The 13,876-nt window shown below is 33.6% G+C and overlaps 2 protein-coding genes across 2 annotated transcripts in view; one reads left to right on the top strand and one right to left on the bottom strand.

Annotated features, from left to right (window-relative positions):
• Window positions 1–10,169, bottom strand: part of LOC145726560 (uncharacterized) — a 76,137-nt gene extending 65,968 nt beyond the window's left edge. Inside the window, exon 1 of the mRNA XM_081975701.1 lies at window positions 10,159–10,169. The gene's annotated coding sequence lies outside the window, so the exon portion shown is untranslated. The remainder of the gene's footprint in view (window positions 1–10,158) is intronic.
• LOC145726559 (TWiK family of potassium channels protein 7) overlaps window positions 1–13,876 on the top strand; it is a 160,273-nt gene that overhangs the window by 137,181 nt on the left and 9,216 nt on the right. The window lies entirely within an intron of this gene.

Here is a 13,876-nt window from a genome sequence, read left to right as displayed (position 1 = left end):
ATAATCTGGGCGGCGTAATTGGTTGGGGACGTGCTCCAAGGCAATTAAGTATTCCGCCCAAACCACCCTGTTATCAACTCAATTCATATTAAATGAAAACAAAGGTTTAATTTTGCTAAGTTTCAAATTACTTCTAAATAGTTCCTTTATAATCGCTTTGAATGTTTAAGGCATATTTAAACTTTAAAAACCAACAAAGTGGTTTACAATTTTAATTAAAGATTAATTTATTATTTTATTGTTAAGGAATAAATATGCCACTTAAATCATGTTTGAGCAAAATTTCTTACCGTTTTCTTCAGAGTATAAGGTTCTCCCAGCCAAACAGTCCAACCAGTTGCACCAACACCAAAAAAATAAATAAAAAATTTGGTTTTAAATATACAAAAAAAAAACATTTGGCTATAATGGCAACATTGGACGGAATCACATCTCTGTTTTGGAAAAAAAGAAATTAGTCACTTGTTTTCACTAACAAAACATCTAAGCTATACTGCTCTGTATTCAAAATTTTTCTTTAGAGCAAACTAAAACACCTAACTTACCTGTTAGTGGAAATTACATAGTTATATTGTTTGGAAAGTTTCGCTAATGTCACTATACCGGCACTAGCAGCGCCCCCGTTGGTGTAGTTTATTTTCCGCCCTTAATGTTTCAGCTGTCGCCAACCCAGACAGCAAAAATATAACCCGCTGAATTGTTGTTTATATACCCCGGCAAGAGTTTTAAAAAGCACGCGTGCAGAACAATTTAAAAGAAAAACCAAAATAATCATCATTTAGAAACACAGACATTGTCGCGTAATTTTCGATCCTCGTTTCGTTTTCAAGACGATTCTTAACCGGTTGGTTTTTTGTTTTTTTTTTTAGTCCCGGAGTTTTGTAACAGCAAAAAGGGTTGCACGGCTGTTATTTACTTACGGGCCATCCCGTATGCAAATTGAAACTCGTATTTCTCCGGGCAAAGTGTGGCGACGTTGCAACTGTATCTTTTGCTATATTACGTTGGATTTTTAATATCAGGACCGCATTATTTTAGGAAAAAGTATGACAATTATCACGTAACTTTATTACTTATATAAGTTCATTAAACATGAAAAAAATACAAACTGAGTACAGTAAATATTGTTCGAGTCGTGAAGAATAATGTTATTATGGTCACAACTAGCATGAAATACATCATCAAAATAATAAAAAATGAGGGTAAACAAAAATGACTCCTAGTGACATCAAAAATAATTCAAAGTAACTAAACACAAATCGGATTTTTCAGTGAAATTTTCCAGAAGTATGAAAAGTGAAACACAGGAAAATTACACTTTATTCAGAAGCTTCTGGCACTTCTAGGTGGCTTCTAGTATTAAGTGGTTTCTGGCATTTTGAAAAATTGTTTGAGAGGCTTCTGACACTTTTAAGTGATATTTCAGAGGCTTGCATTGTTAAATGGTTTCTGACACTTATAAATGTCGATTTAGATGCTTCTGGCACTTTCAAGTGACGTTTCAGAAGTTTCTGGCAGTTTTAAGTGGCTTCTAGCATTATTAACTGGTTTCTGGCACTTTCAAAAATCGGTTTAGAAACTTCTGACACTTTTAGGTGATATTTTAGAAGCGTCTGGCACTTTTAAGAGGCTTCTAGCATTGTTAGATGGATTCTGACACTTTGAAATGTCGTTTTAGAGGCTTCTGGCACTTTCAAGTGACGTTTCAGAAGCTTCTGGCACTTTTGAGTGACGTTTCAGAAGCTTTTGGCACTTTTAAGTGGCTTCTAGCATTGTTAGATGGATTCTGACACTTTGAAATGTCGTTTTAGAGGCTTCTGACACTTCCAAGTGACGTTTCAGAAGCTTCTGGCACTTTTGAGTGGCTTCTAGCATTGTTAGATGGCTTCTGGCACTTTTGAGTGGCTTCTAGCATTGTTAGATGGATTCTGACACTTTAAAATGTCGTTTTAGAGGCTTCTGGCACTTTCAAGTGACGTTTCAGAAGCTTCTGGCACTTTTGAGTGACGTTTCAGAAGCTTTTGGCACTTTTAAGTGGCTTCTAGCATTGTTAGATGGATTCTGACACTTTGAAATGTCGTTTTAGAGGCTTCTGACACTTCCAAGTGACGTTTCAGAAGCTTCTGGCACTTTTGAGTGGCTTCTAGCATTGTTAGATGGCTTCTGGTACTTTTGAGTGGCTTCTAGCATTGTTAGATGGATTCTGACACTTTGAAATGTCGTTTTAGAGGCTTCTGACACTTCCAAGTGACGTTTCAGAAGCTTCTGGCAGTTTTAAGTGGCTTCTAGCATTGTTAACTAGTTTCTGGCACTTTGAAAAATTACTTTAGAGGCTTCTGACACTTTGAAGTGGCTTCTAACATTGTTAAATGGTTTCTGACACTTAGAAATGTCGTTTTAGATGCTTCTGGCACTTTCAAGTGACGTTTTAGAAGTTTCTGGGACTTTTAAGTAGCTTCTAGCATTATTAACTGGTTTCTGGCACATTGAAAAATCGGTTTAGAAGCTTCTGGCACTTTTAAGTGGCTTCTATCATTGTTAGATGGATTCTGACACTTTGAAATGTCGTTTTAGAGGCTTCTGACACTTCCAAGTGACGTTTCAGAAGCTTCTGGCACTTTTAAGTGGCTTCTATCATTGTTAGATGGATTCTGACACTTTGAAATGTCGTTTTAGAGGCTTCTGGCACTTTCAAGTGACGTTTCAGAGGCTTCTGGCAGTTTTAAGTGGCTTCTAGCATTATTAACTAGTTTCTGGCACTTTGAAAAATCGTTTTAGTGGCTTCTGACACTTTTAAGTAATATTTCAGAGGCTTCTGGCACTTTCAAGTGACGTTTCAGAAGTTTCTGGCACTTCTAAGTGGCTGCTAGCATTGTTAAATGGTTTCTGACATTTTGAAATGTCGTCTTAGAGGCTTCTGACACTCTAAGTGATATTTCAGATGCTTTTGGCACTTTCAAGTGACGTTTTAGAAGCTTTTGGTACTTTTAACTGGCTTGTAGCATTATTAACTGGTTTCTGACACTTTGAAATATCGTTTTAGAGGCTTCTGACACTCTAAGTGATATTTCAGAGGCTACTGGTATTTTCGAGTGACCTTTTAGAAGCTTCTGGCACTTTTAAATGGCTTCTAGCATTGTTAAATGGTTTCTTTTAAATGCTTCTGGCACTCTTAAGTGATATTTCAAAACGCTGTCAAAAATCGTCCGGTTTGAGAATAAAACAAATTCCATATCTGTCATTTCGCCTGTCAAAAGTGTCATGGAAAAACTGTCAGAAATTCAGTAAAATAAAATGATGGACAAACTTTAAAACTGATGTTTTGATTAAAAGCTACAACGTTGAAACTGTCAAATTTGTCATTTTTATCATTTTATTAAAAATGTGCGGATTCATAAGAACAAATCGTTTAGCAATCGAATTTTAAATTCGATGAACTAAATGACGTTTAAGAAATGTTTTTTTTTGATTAGTAATCGATTTATTTCAGTGAGGCTAAACCAGAAAAGACTAAAACGACTACTTTTTATTACCAACAGGCAAACAGTTTTCATAAATTTGGCACGTCAGGAATATGAAGGGAAAGAGAAAATACATAATTAAAACCGTATAGGAGCTAATCTTAGATAAACACCCTGTATATTCAATGCGTATACGTTAACTTTTCTTAACATATAAAACCATTTTTTTTAACAAAATAAAAACGTAATCCAAAGGGTTAAACTTGTTAAGCGGTTGAACAGCAAAATTGGGCTTTTCCAGAAGATAAATGACCGGCATGGCCCACATATCGCTAACAAATAAATCGGCCGAAAAGTACAAGATTGCTCTCCAAAATGCAGAATATATTCTCCCGGATCGTGGAGAGGAAGGAGAAGTGAAAAATGCGACTGTTAAAGCAATTTTCTCGAACCTAAAACCCGGTCAGAGATTTGCCCATTAGGTATTGCGTTTTCGGCCCTTTTCGCTTATATTGCGTCGAACGGCCCCCATTGACTTGTCGACAGTTAAAAGGGCCTCAAGGGCGTTTTATTTCGTTACCCCCGGATGATACGCACACATCAAAATTTGTCTCCTTTCTTAGTAATTCTGCTTCAAGTCTTTGTTAACCATTTTATTTGATTGTAAAGCTGAAATTTGTCATACACAGAAAATCAAAAATCAGGATACTATGCTATGGATGCGAGACATGGGTCATGACAAAGAACCCACAGAATAAACTGGAGGTGTTTGAAAGAAGAATACTAAGACGGATCTTCGGGCCATTAAATGAAAATGAGATATGGAGAAGAAGATATAATCATGAAATCTACCAACTTTTCAAGGAGGCATCTATCTCAGAATTCGTCAGACTATAGAGGCTACTATGGGCAGGCCACGTAGTAAGAATGCCGGATAACAGGCTACCAAAAAGGGCCCTCAATAGTAGAATGCAGGGCAGAAGACCAAAAGGGAGACCACCACGTAAAAGATGGGAGGATGGAGTGACAGAAGACGCGCAGAAGAGAGAAAGCTGAAATTAGTTTAAAACTAATATAGCTGAGTTTTGTTTATAGGTTTCAAAGTAATTGTCAAATTTACGTAACATAAAACCAGCACTTTCATTCTGGAGTTAATAACGTTTCCACTCTAAATAAATAAATAACTGAAAAATGTTGGTTGATGGAAAAAAGAAAAGGGGGAAAAACGGAAAACAAAACTGACGCATGCATAAAATATGAAAAAGCGCATTTTAAAAGATCCAGAATGAAATACGAATGTCAGAGGGTAAAAATGGAGAAAAGATCCACCCGGCAGCCGTTAAAACGTCACTAGTCCAGATTTTTAAAGTGATATTAAATTTCTCGGGCAGCAATACTGGAAATTGGTCCTGGATTTACGACTTGAAGCAAATTTCACTTCAGCTATCTAATTAAAACAAAATGGGAAATAAAAACTTTATAACCGAAATTCAATCCTATAAAGTGCAATAAGGATGAATTACAGAAGATGCCTCAAAAGCCTTTTTTGCTGTTTAAAAACTTTGACTCTATTAATCAACTTACTTAACAAAATGTCTGTTTTAGCTTTGGCTGGTACAAATTGCAGTTTGTGATTGGTCAAAAAAAAAGTAGCATTCACAAACTATACCCACTGTTTGGACTGTGTGTCATTCAATCTTGAATAACTTGCTAATTTGATACACTCTGTACAAACTTTGTTGGTTAGGGTTTTATTATTTTCTCACTCCAAATTAGATTTACAGGCCATTTTGTCCCTGACTGACTTTCTAAACTTTATTCTGTCAGTTCAAAGTTTGACACCGCTTTCCTCTCTGACTGTACCAAAATTTGTAGTGTTTTTTAGGTTATTAGATAGTAAATTCAATGAGGATTCCAAAAATGTTCTTAAAACAGTCATTTTCTCACTCCAAATTAGATTTACAAGCAATTTTGTCCCTGACTGACATTTCAAACTGAGTTTCTGGCAGTTCAAAGTTTGACACCGCTTTTCTCCCTGACTGTACCAAATATTTATAGTTTTTCAGGTTATTGGATAGTATATTTAATGAGGATTCCAAAAATGTTCTTAAAACAGTCATTTTCTCACTCCAAATTAGATTTACAGGCCATTTTGTCCCTGACTGACTTTCTAAACTTTATTCTGTCAGTTCAAAGTTTGACACCGCTTTTCTCCCTGACTGTACCAAATTTTGTAGTGTTTTTTAGGCTATTAGATAGTAAATTTAATGAGGATTCCAAAAATGTTCTTAAAACAGTCATTTTCTCACTCCAAATTAGATTTACAAGCAATTTTGTCCCTTACTGACATTTCAAACTGTGTTTCTGACAGTTCAAAGTTTGACACCGCTTTTCTCTCTGACTGTACCAAATATTTATAGTTTTTTCAGGTTATTGGATAGTGTATTTAATGAGGATTCCAAAAATGTTCTTAAAACAGTAATTTTCTCACTCTAAATTAGTTTTACAGGCAATTTTGTCCCTGACTGACTTTCTAAACTTTATTCTGGCAGTTCAAAGTTTGACACCGCTTTTCTCTCTGGCTGTACCAAATTTTTGTAGCGTTTTTCAGGTTATTGGATAGTAAATTTAATGATTCCAAAAATGTTCTTAAAACAGTCATTTTCTCACTCCAAATTAGATTTACAGGCCATTTTGTCCCTGACTGACTTTCTAAACTTTATTCTGTCAGTTCAAAGTTTGACACCGCTTTTCTCCCTGACTGTACCAAATTTTGTAGTGTTTTTTAGGCTATTAGATAGTAAATTTAATGAGGATTCCAAAAATGTTCTTAAAACAGTCATTTTCTCACTCTAAATTAGTTTTACAGGCCATTTTGTCCCTGACTGACTTTCTAAACTTTATTCTGTCAGTTCAAAGTTTGACACCGCTTTTCTCCCTGACTGTACCAAATTTTGTAGTGTTTTTTAGGCTATTAGATAGTAAATTTAATGAGGATTTCAAAAATGTTCTTAAGACAGTCATTTTCTCACTCTAAATTAGATTTACAAGCAATTTTGTCCCTGACTGACATTTCAAACTGAGTTTCTGGCAGTTCAAAGTTTGACACCGCTTTTCTCCCTGACTGTACCAAGTTTTGTAGTGTTTTTTAGGCTATTAGATAGTAAATTTAATGAGGATTCCAAAAATGTTCTTAAGACAGTCATTTTCTCACTCTAAATTAGATTTACAAGCAATTTTGTCCCTGACTGACATTTCAAACTGAGTTTCTGGCAGTTCAAAGTTTGACACCGCTTTTCTCCCTGACTGTACCAAGTTTTGTAGTGTTTTTTAGGCTATTAGATAGTAAATTTAATGAGGATTCCAAAAATGTTCTTAAGACAGTCATTTTCTCACTCTAAATTAGATTTACAAGCAATTTTGTCCCTGACTGACATTTCAAACTGAGTTTCTGGCAGTTCAAAGTTTGACACCGCTTTTCTCTCTGACTGTACCAAATATTTATAGTTTTTTCAGGTTATTGGATAGTATATTTAATGAGGATTCCAAAAATGTTCTTAAAACAGTCATTTTCTCACTCTAAATTAGTTTTACAGGCAATTTTGTCCCTGACTGACTTTCTAAACTTTATTCTGGCAGTTCAAAGTTTGACACCGCTTTTCTCTCTGACTGTACCAAATTTTTGTAGCGTTTTTCAGGTTATTGGATAGTAAATTTAATGAGGATTCCAAAAATGTTCTTAAAACAGTCGTTTTCTGACTCCAAATTAGATTTACAGGCAATTTTGTCTGTTCTGGGAGTTCAAAGTTTCACCGTTTTTCTCTCTGACTGTACCAAATTTTGTAGTGTTTTTCAGGTTAACGCCCTAATCCAATTTTACCAGAAAAATGGATGTTGGAAGGAATTTTTTTTCAGAATCAAAGAGAAGAATTGATATTGCATTAATATGACTTTTCCATGCTTATACAGGGTATTAGAAAATACTGTGCCAATTTGTTACATTTAAACCCACTGCATTTGATAGTTACAATAATTTTTGGACATTGCTTCTTATATCATGTCAGTTGTTTTAGGCTCACGCAGACTCATTCAGTTAAACTGGTGAAGCCAATAAGTAGAAACGAGGGTTGCTTCACTTTTTTTGCCGAATTACTATTAAATAGCATTTTTTCTTTTAACATTTCCTTACAATTAAAATTTGCAATGTTTTTTTTTACTCTGTATATGTATGAAAAAAAGAACTTTATAGAAAATTAGTTTGAGCACCACAAATGTTTTATTTAATGAAAGTTGAGTCTCTTTGAGAGGTACACATGGTAAAAATTTCACACTGCTAACTCAAACCGTTTTCTGGATACTTAGAAAAATGTTTGGGAAAAAGGAAATCAAGTTTTGACGCCCCCTAGCGGTGAAACGAGACAATTTAGCAGTGCCCGCTCAACGTCACGTGATAGCTCCATTCATTAGTTACCTACAATCATATGATATGTTTCAAATAACACATGAAAAAATGCTCGGACTACTATAATACTGACCGCCCCGCAGTCAAGGTGGCCATTTTAACTAATTTTGGCATGAAGAACCCAAATTTGGTTTTGCTGTAACTACCGCCATTTTCTCGTTAACTTTGAAATTAAAGGAAGAAAGAAAAAAGAATGTCATCGTATAGCTGATAAAAAGTGGCAATAAAATATTCTTTCGGTTTTGGAGGTATTTCTTAAATAAGGTTAGAAATAAGTTAAAAACAAAAAATTTACTTTTCAGTTATTTTTTTTTATATCTTCGGAAGTACTCGGAAAATCGGCTTTAAATTTCCCCAATTAATACTTTTTTGTTTCTGAGATCCCAAAGGTGAGGGTCAAATTTGAATTACCCTGTATAAACGTATTATCATAAATACCTTAAGGAAACATACAGTCAGGAAAAGTTTTACAAAAATAGGACTTTCTATCACGTTTTTAACAAATTCAGTCTCTTTACGTCACTCCATTTTAAATGTTGTCTTTCTGACAGAAAAAGTACATTAAACCCCAAAAAACCACTATTGCCACATGAATACCCAACTGGCGTGAACAATAATTATCATACAATTTGAATTCAGTTAATTTTTTAACCGCTTTGCATATTCTGATTTATGTATTCATAAAACAAGGGCGCAACACGTAAATCATTATGGAAGCGTTATTTCCCTCGTCCTACGCCAAATATTATCCAAGGGTAATTAACGAAACCGAAATTAGTCCTTTTAAATCGTAAACTTGCCTCAAAATGGAGGCAAAAGGGTGTTCATGTTTTATTTATTAGCTGCTTAGCCGGCCGGAATAAGAGGGAGAGTAAACATACATACCGAGGTGTATCATTTATGGGGAATGTTTACTCGGGATTTATATATTTGCGGTTAGGTATATATCACTTCTTTACGTGTCAGGTTTTAACGTGATTTATGATATTAATATGGTACGCTTCAAATAATTTCAACATTTACTTTCTTGTCCAGTGCGGGGTAAATTCCGGCCTGATTATGTTGGGCCATTAAAGCAAATAGCTTCCTGTTTACTCTAAATACGGCCCTTAGTTATGTAAACCTACTATAAATTATATCAGGGTAGTTGTCTGTTAAAGGGTGTGGGGTTTGATGTGACTACAGTGTAGGTCCACTAATCCCAAAAGCGCAATTACATTTTGCCCGGTAAAACGTAATAATTGCAACAAGATACGAATCTAAATGCCGGGAATTACACCATTTGTTTGTCAGATAATTCCTAGTTTAGTCAATTTATTTTTCACTATAAAGATTAGACGGTTCTTAGGCAAAAGGCAGAACTTCAAATACTCGGCGTCTAAGCGAAGTAGTTAATATTCCTTTTGGAATTAGGCAAAGCTTCTGTAATATCGTTTTAGTAGCATAATGCATATCCCAACCTCATAAAACTCTCTTTTGAGTGCGACCGCATATTAAGTGTTACGAAAGTTGTATCCGAAAACTTTATATAATAATATAATGGTAAAGTTAAAAGCGCAATGCGGAAAAGGAACCTTTTCAAGCCCAGTTTACAATGTTGCCGAGTGTTTTAGGTTAGGCAAAAATTTATGAAATTAAAAATTTTACAACCACAACTGTATGAAAGTTTAAAATGGCTGACACTTTAATGCTGGCAAAACGCGTAAAAACGATACTTAACCCAAATTATTATAGAGACAATTTGCATACAAAGGTAAACATGATGTTGCCTTTGACCAATATAATTAAAACATTTTACAGAAACAGTGACTGAAACTATTAAATTGCTTGTAAAAGAGTACAATGAATAAAGGTGAATCATACACCCCTCAGTTATGAGTGTGTAAATGTTTTCAAGACAAATTTATTTCATTAACAATGTCGTTTTTAACAAGAAAAAAGTAAAATAACAGTGCCACCAAAAATTCAACTTAACGTCTTCTAAGCCTAAGATTTTAAGGTTTAAAAATTCATATTTTATAAACTGCTTATTAAACTGTCAAAACTCGAGTAATTTTGTTAGTAGTGACAAACATTGTCTTGTTTTTTTACCGATATAATAACATTCAATGTAGTTAAAGTCTAAATTTGCTTCTTATCAATGATCATATTTACTTAATAGTAACCTATTTTAAGCTTTAACTTCACGTTTCAAATTAATAACTTAAATTGACAGTGTATGTTATTTCCGAAAGAAGCAATAAGGTTTATTTTTGCTTTTACCAATGTTTATTAATTATAAAAAAATCTCATTGCAGTAGAAAAGTGTTTCAAGCAAATTTAGTACTTGATGATACTAGTTTTGCTTTTTGTCAAATGGAGTGCTGTCACCGATTTTGTTTATAAAACCATGAAAATGTTTATTGGTTTTTGGATATTATTAATACACATTTTTTGCACTTATGACCAAAAATGTAATTTTTGGTATTTTTGAAAAGTTGTAACTTTTTTATTTGAACTCCTATCAATTTCGCTAAACCGCCATAGGAGGATAAAAAATACTACAAAATGAGCCAAAAACTGGACTCTCTAGCTCTTCAGGTTACCGAGATATTGAATTTCAAAAATTAGTAAAAAAAGACCCCTAATAAGCCACCATTCTTTCAATTGTTTTGAAAAATGAAAAATTTTAAAGTGCTTTTTTTGTACTTATTTTACCTAATTTAAGGTCGTTTGGTATAAATATGCCCTTTGCTGTGCATTGGAACCCTCCTGGAGCAAAATAAAAAATTGCCAAAATTGCACTTTTTGCAAAAATGAAATTTTTTCAATTTTTGAATGATTGTAACTTTTTTATTTGAACTCTTATAGATTTCGCTAAAACGCCATTAGAAAGAGGATAAAAAATACTACAAATTGAGCCAAAACTGGACTCTCTAGCTCTTCAGGTTACCGAGATATTGAATTTCAAAAATTAGTAAAAAAAGACCCCTAATAAGCCCCCATTCTTTCAATTTTTTTGAAAAATGAAAAATTTTAAAGTGCTTTTTTTGTACTTATTTTACCTAATTTAAGGTCGTTTGGTATAAATATGCCCTTTGGTGTGCATTGGAACCCTCATGCAGCAAAATAAAAAATTGCCAAAATTGCACTTTTTGCAAAAATGAAATTTTTTCAATTTTTGAATGATTGTAACTTTTTTATTTGAACTCTTATAGATTTCGCTCAAACGCCATTAAAAAGAGGATAAAAAATACTACAAATTGAGCCAAAACTGGACTCTCTAGCTCTTCAGGTTACCGAGATATTGAATTTCAAAAATTAGTAAAAAAAGACCCCTAATACCCCCCATTCTTTCATTTTTTTTGAAAAATGAAAAATTTTTATGTGCTTTTTTTGTACTTATTTCACCTAATTTAAGGTCGTTTAGTATAAATATGCCCTTTGCTGTGCATTGGAACCCTCCTGGAGCAAAATAAGAATTTGCCAAATTTGCACTTTGTAATTTTGTAATTGCAAAATGTAATTTTTGGTATTTTTGAAAAATTGTAACTTTTTTATTTGAACTTCTATCAAATTTGCTAAACCGCCATTAGAAAAGGGATAAAAAAATACTAAAAAATTAGTCGAAACTCGCTTCTCTACCTCTTTGTGTTACCGAGATATTGAATTTCAAAAAGTAGATAAAAAAACCTCTAATTCTTTTATTTTTCTTGAAAAATGTGCTTTTTTTTGCACTTATTTCACCTAATTTAAGGTTCTTTGGTACAAATATACCATTTGCTGTGCATTTTTGACCAAAAATGTCATTTTTTCAGTTTTTGCAAGGTTGTAACTTTTTTATTTGAACTCCAATCAATTTCGCTAAACCGCCATTAGAAAACGATATACAGGGTAGTCCAATAATTGCTATTGACCTGTAGCAAAAGCATTTATTGAATTTTTCATGATCTGCACGTTTTTTCCATGGATTTATCCAATATTACCAGCGTCACCTGCATCGTTTTCCATTCAATGTTGGCCCGTTTACATTTCCCAGCATTACTGAAAAACGTTCCCAGATTTCCACACGAGTTTACACCAAAAAAAAAATATTTGCAGACATCGAGACATATTGACGTTTTCGGTAACAACCCCCTAAAATTCGACGCTGGCTGGGAATTTTCTGGAAACCCCCGGTGCTTTGATATATGGGGTGGATGGGAAAGTGTCAGGAATCCAGGAGAAGCGATAAATTGCTCAAGACCAAAATTTATAAAGTCAATATCGGAACAGGAGGGTTTTTCTTCCAAGTTTTTATGGTTGTTTTAGTGAAAAATTCCCGATCAGAGACCTTAACAGTGTCCATAAGGGATAAGGGAAAATGAGCGTTTTAAAGGGTAAATAAACATTAATTTTCCATTGGGCAATCTGATAATGGAATAATGGAAATGATTTAACGCTCGTATCCTATTATCATGGAATTAATTCAAAATATTTAGTCTGGTCAATGTTACGAAGTTAATGCGATTTCAATTAAATAAGGGTTATTTGTAGAGGGTCTACCACCCTAACTTTTTTAAAAATATCCAAATTTTGGATAGATTTTTGAAACACAAAAAACCGAAAAACTGTCTTTGTACTAGACTGGTAAAGGGTAGAAGGGGGTGGAATTTTGATACTTTTTGCCCGGCTTTCCTGCCTTTACAAGGGCTAAGTTGGGCGTTCAATTAAACTGGTTAAGGGAGGTTTTATTAGGTGTCGCGTGAAAGGGTACACAGGGTCATAAATTCACCCCGATCTGGGTCTGTAAGCTTTCAACAGCTCACAAATTTAAAAAAACCCACCCTAAATCGATTAGATTGTTAAAACCTTTTAAAGGGAATTTTTAGAGTAGTTTTTCTTTATTCAGTTAAGTGAGTAATCTTCTGTTTACTTCAAAATGAGTAAAAGAATTTTTGTTTTCTAATATAAATAAAATAATTGAAACTTTTCAATTTGGTTTAGTACGAGGATTGAAAACTCGATAATTTACGTTGATCTCGATTAACAATTATTAACTATTGCCATGGGCAAAATACGAATTTATCACTTCAAATCCATTGCCCGGACCGCAAAATAAATTTATTGATATCAAAAGGAATAACGTTTGGTCGTAAATATCTGGATGACCCAACAAAGCACTAATCCTAATAAAATTTGATTTAAAATTAGTAATGTATATCTGGTTTTTTTGGTAAAGTACCCCAAAAACTGGACAATATTGAATTATTAGCATATCATCACTGTCTTTTGTATTAAGTTGTGTAGGGACTGAGAATGCAGCCCACCACACATGCCAGTGTAATGCGAGTTGCAGTGCTTGACGTGACTGACGTTTGACGTTTTTGACACATTTTGATGTCATTGTGTTGAATGTGTTAAAAATAATATGCCCTTCTGGAGGAAAGTGAAAATTGCATTTTTTACAAAAAATATGCAAAAACAAAAAATTTAAAGTGCTTTTTTGTACTTATTTCTTATTTTGGAAAGAGTGAATTGATAATGAGCCAAAACTGGTATCTCTTCACGATTCTGATATTAAATTTCAAAAAGTAGTTAAAAAACGCCTATGATATTTATTCTTAAATTTTTTTCGAAAAATTAAGAATTTTAAAATTTTGTTTCGGTGCTTATATCATTTAATTTCAAGTTATTTTAAATTGGAAATTTACGTCACGTGGTCCTGACCAATTCGATTCGCAGCTTGCAACACTGTAAAGTTAAGTTGACATCTGTTAACAACAGTCACGTGACTTGGAAAATGTCAACTGTACCCTTGAAAAGATTGCAAATTAAATTTGAACAAAAACAGTTGAAAATGTCAGATTGCGCAAAACCATGTGGATAACTAGTTGAATGAATGAAATGAAGTAAAACTTTTACTTTACCAGGAAAATTTTACCGGTAAATTACTGGTAAATTTCCTGACTGTACCAAGTTTTGTAGTGTTTTT

This window comes from Ips typographus, linkage group LG3 (assembly GCF_016097725.1).
Source record: "Ips typographus isolate SLU linkage group LG3, UJ_Ityp_2.0, whole genome shotgun sequence".
NCBI classification, from domain to species: Eukaryota; Metazoa; Arthropoda; class Insecta; order Coleoptera; family Curculionidae; genus Ips; species Ips typographus.
This window is presented reverse-complemented; position numbering and strand designations above follow the sequence as displayed.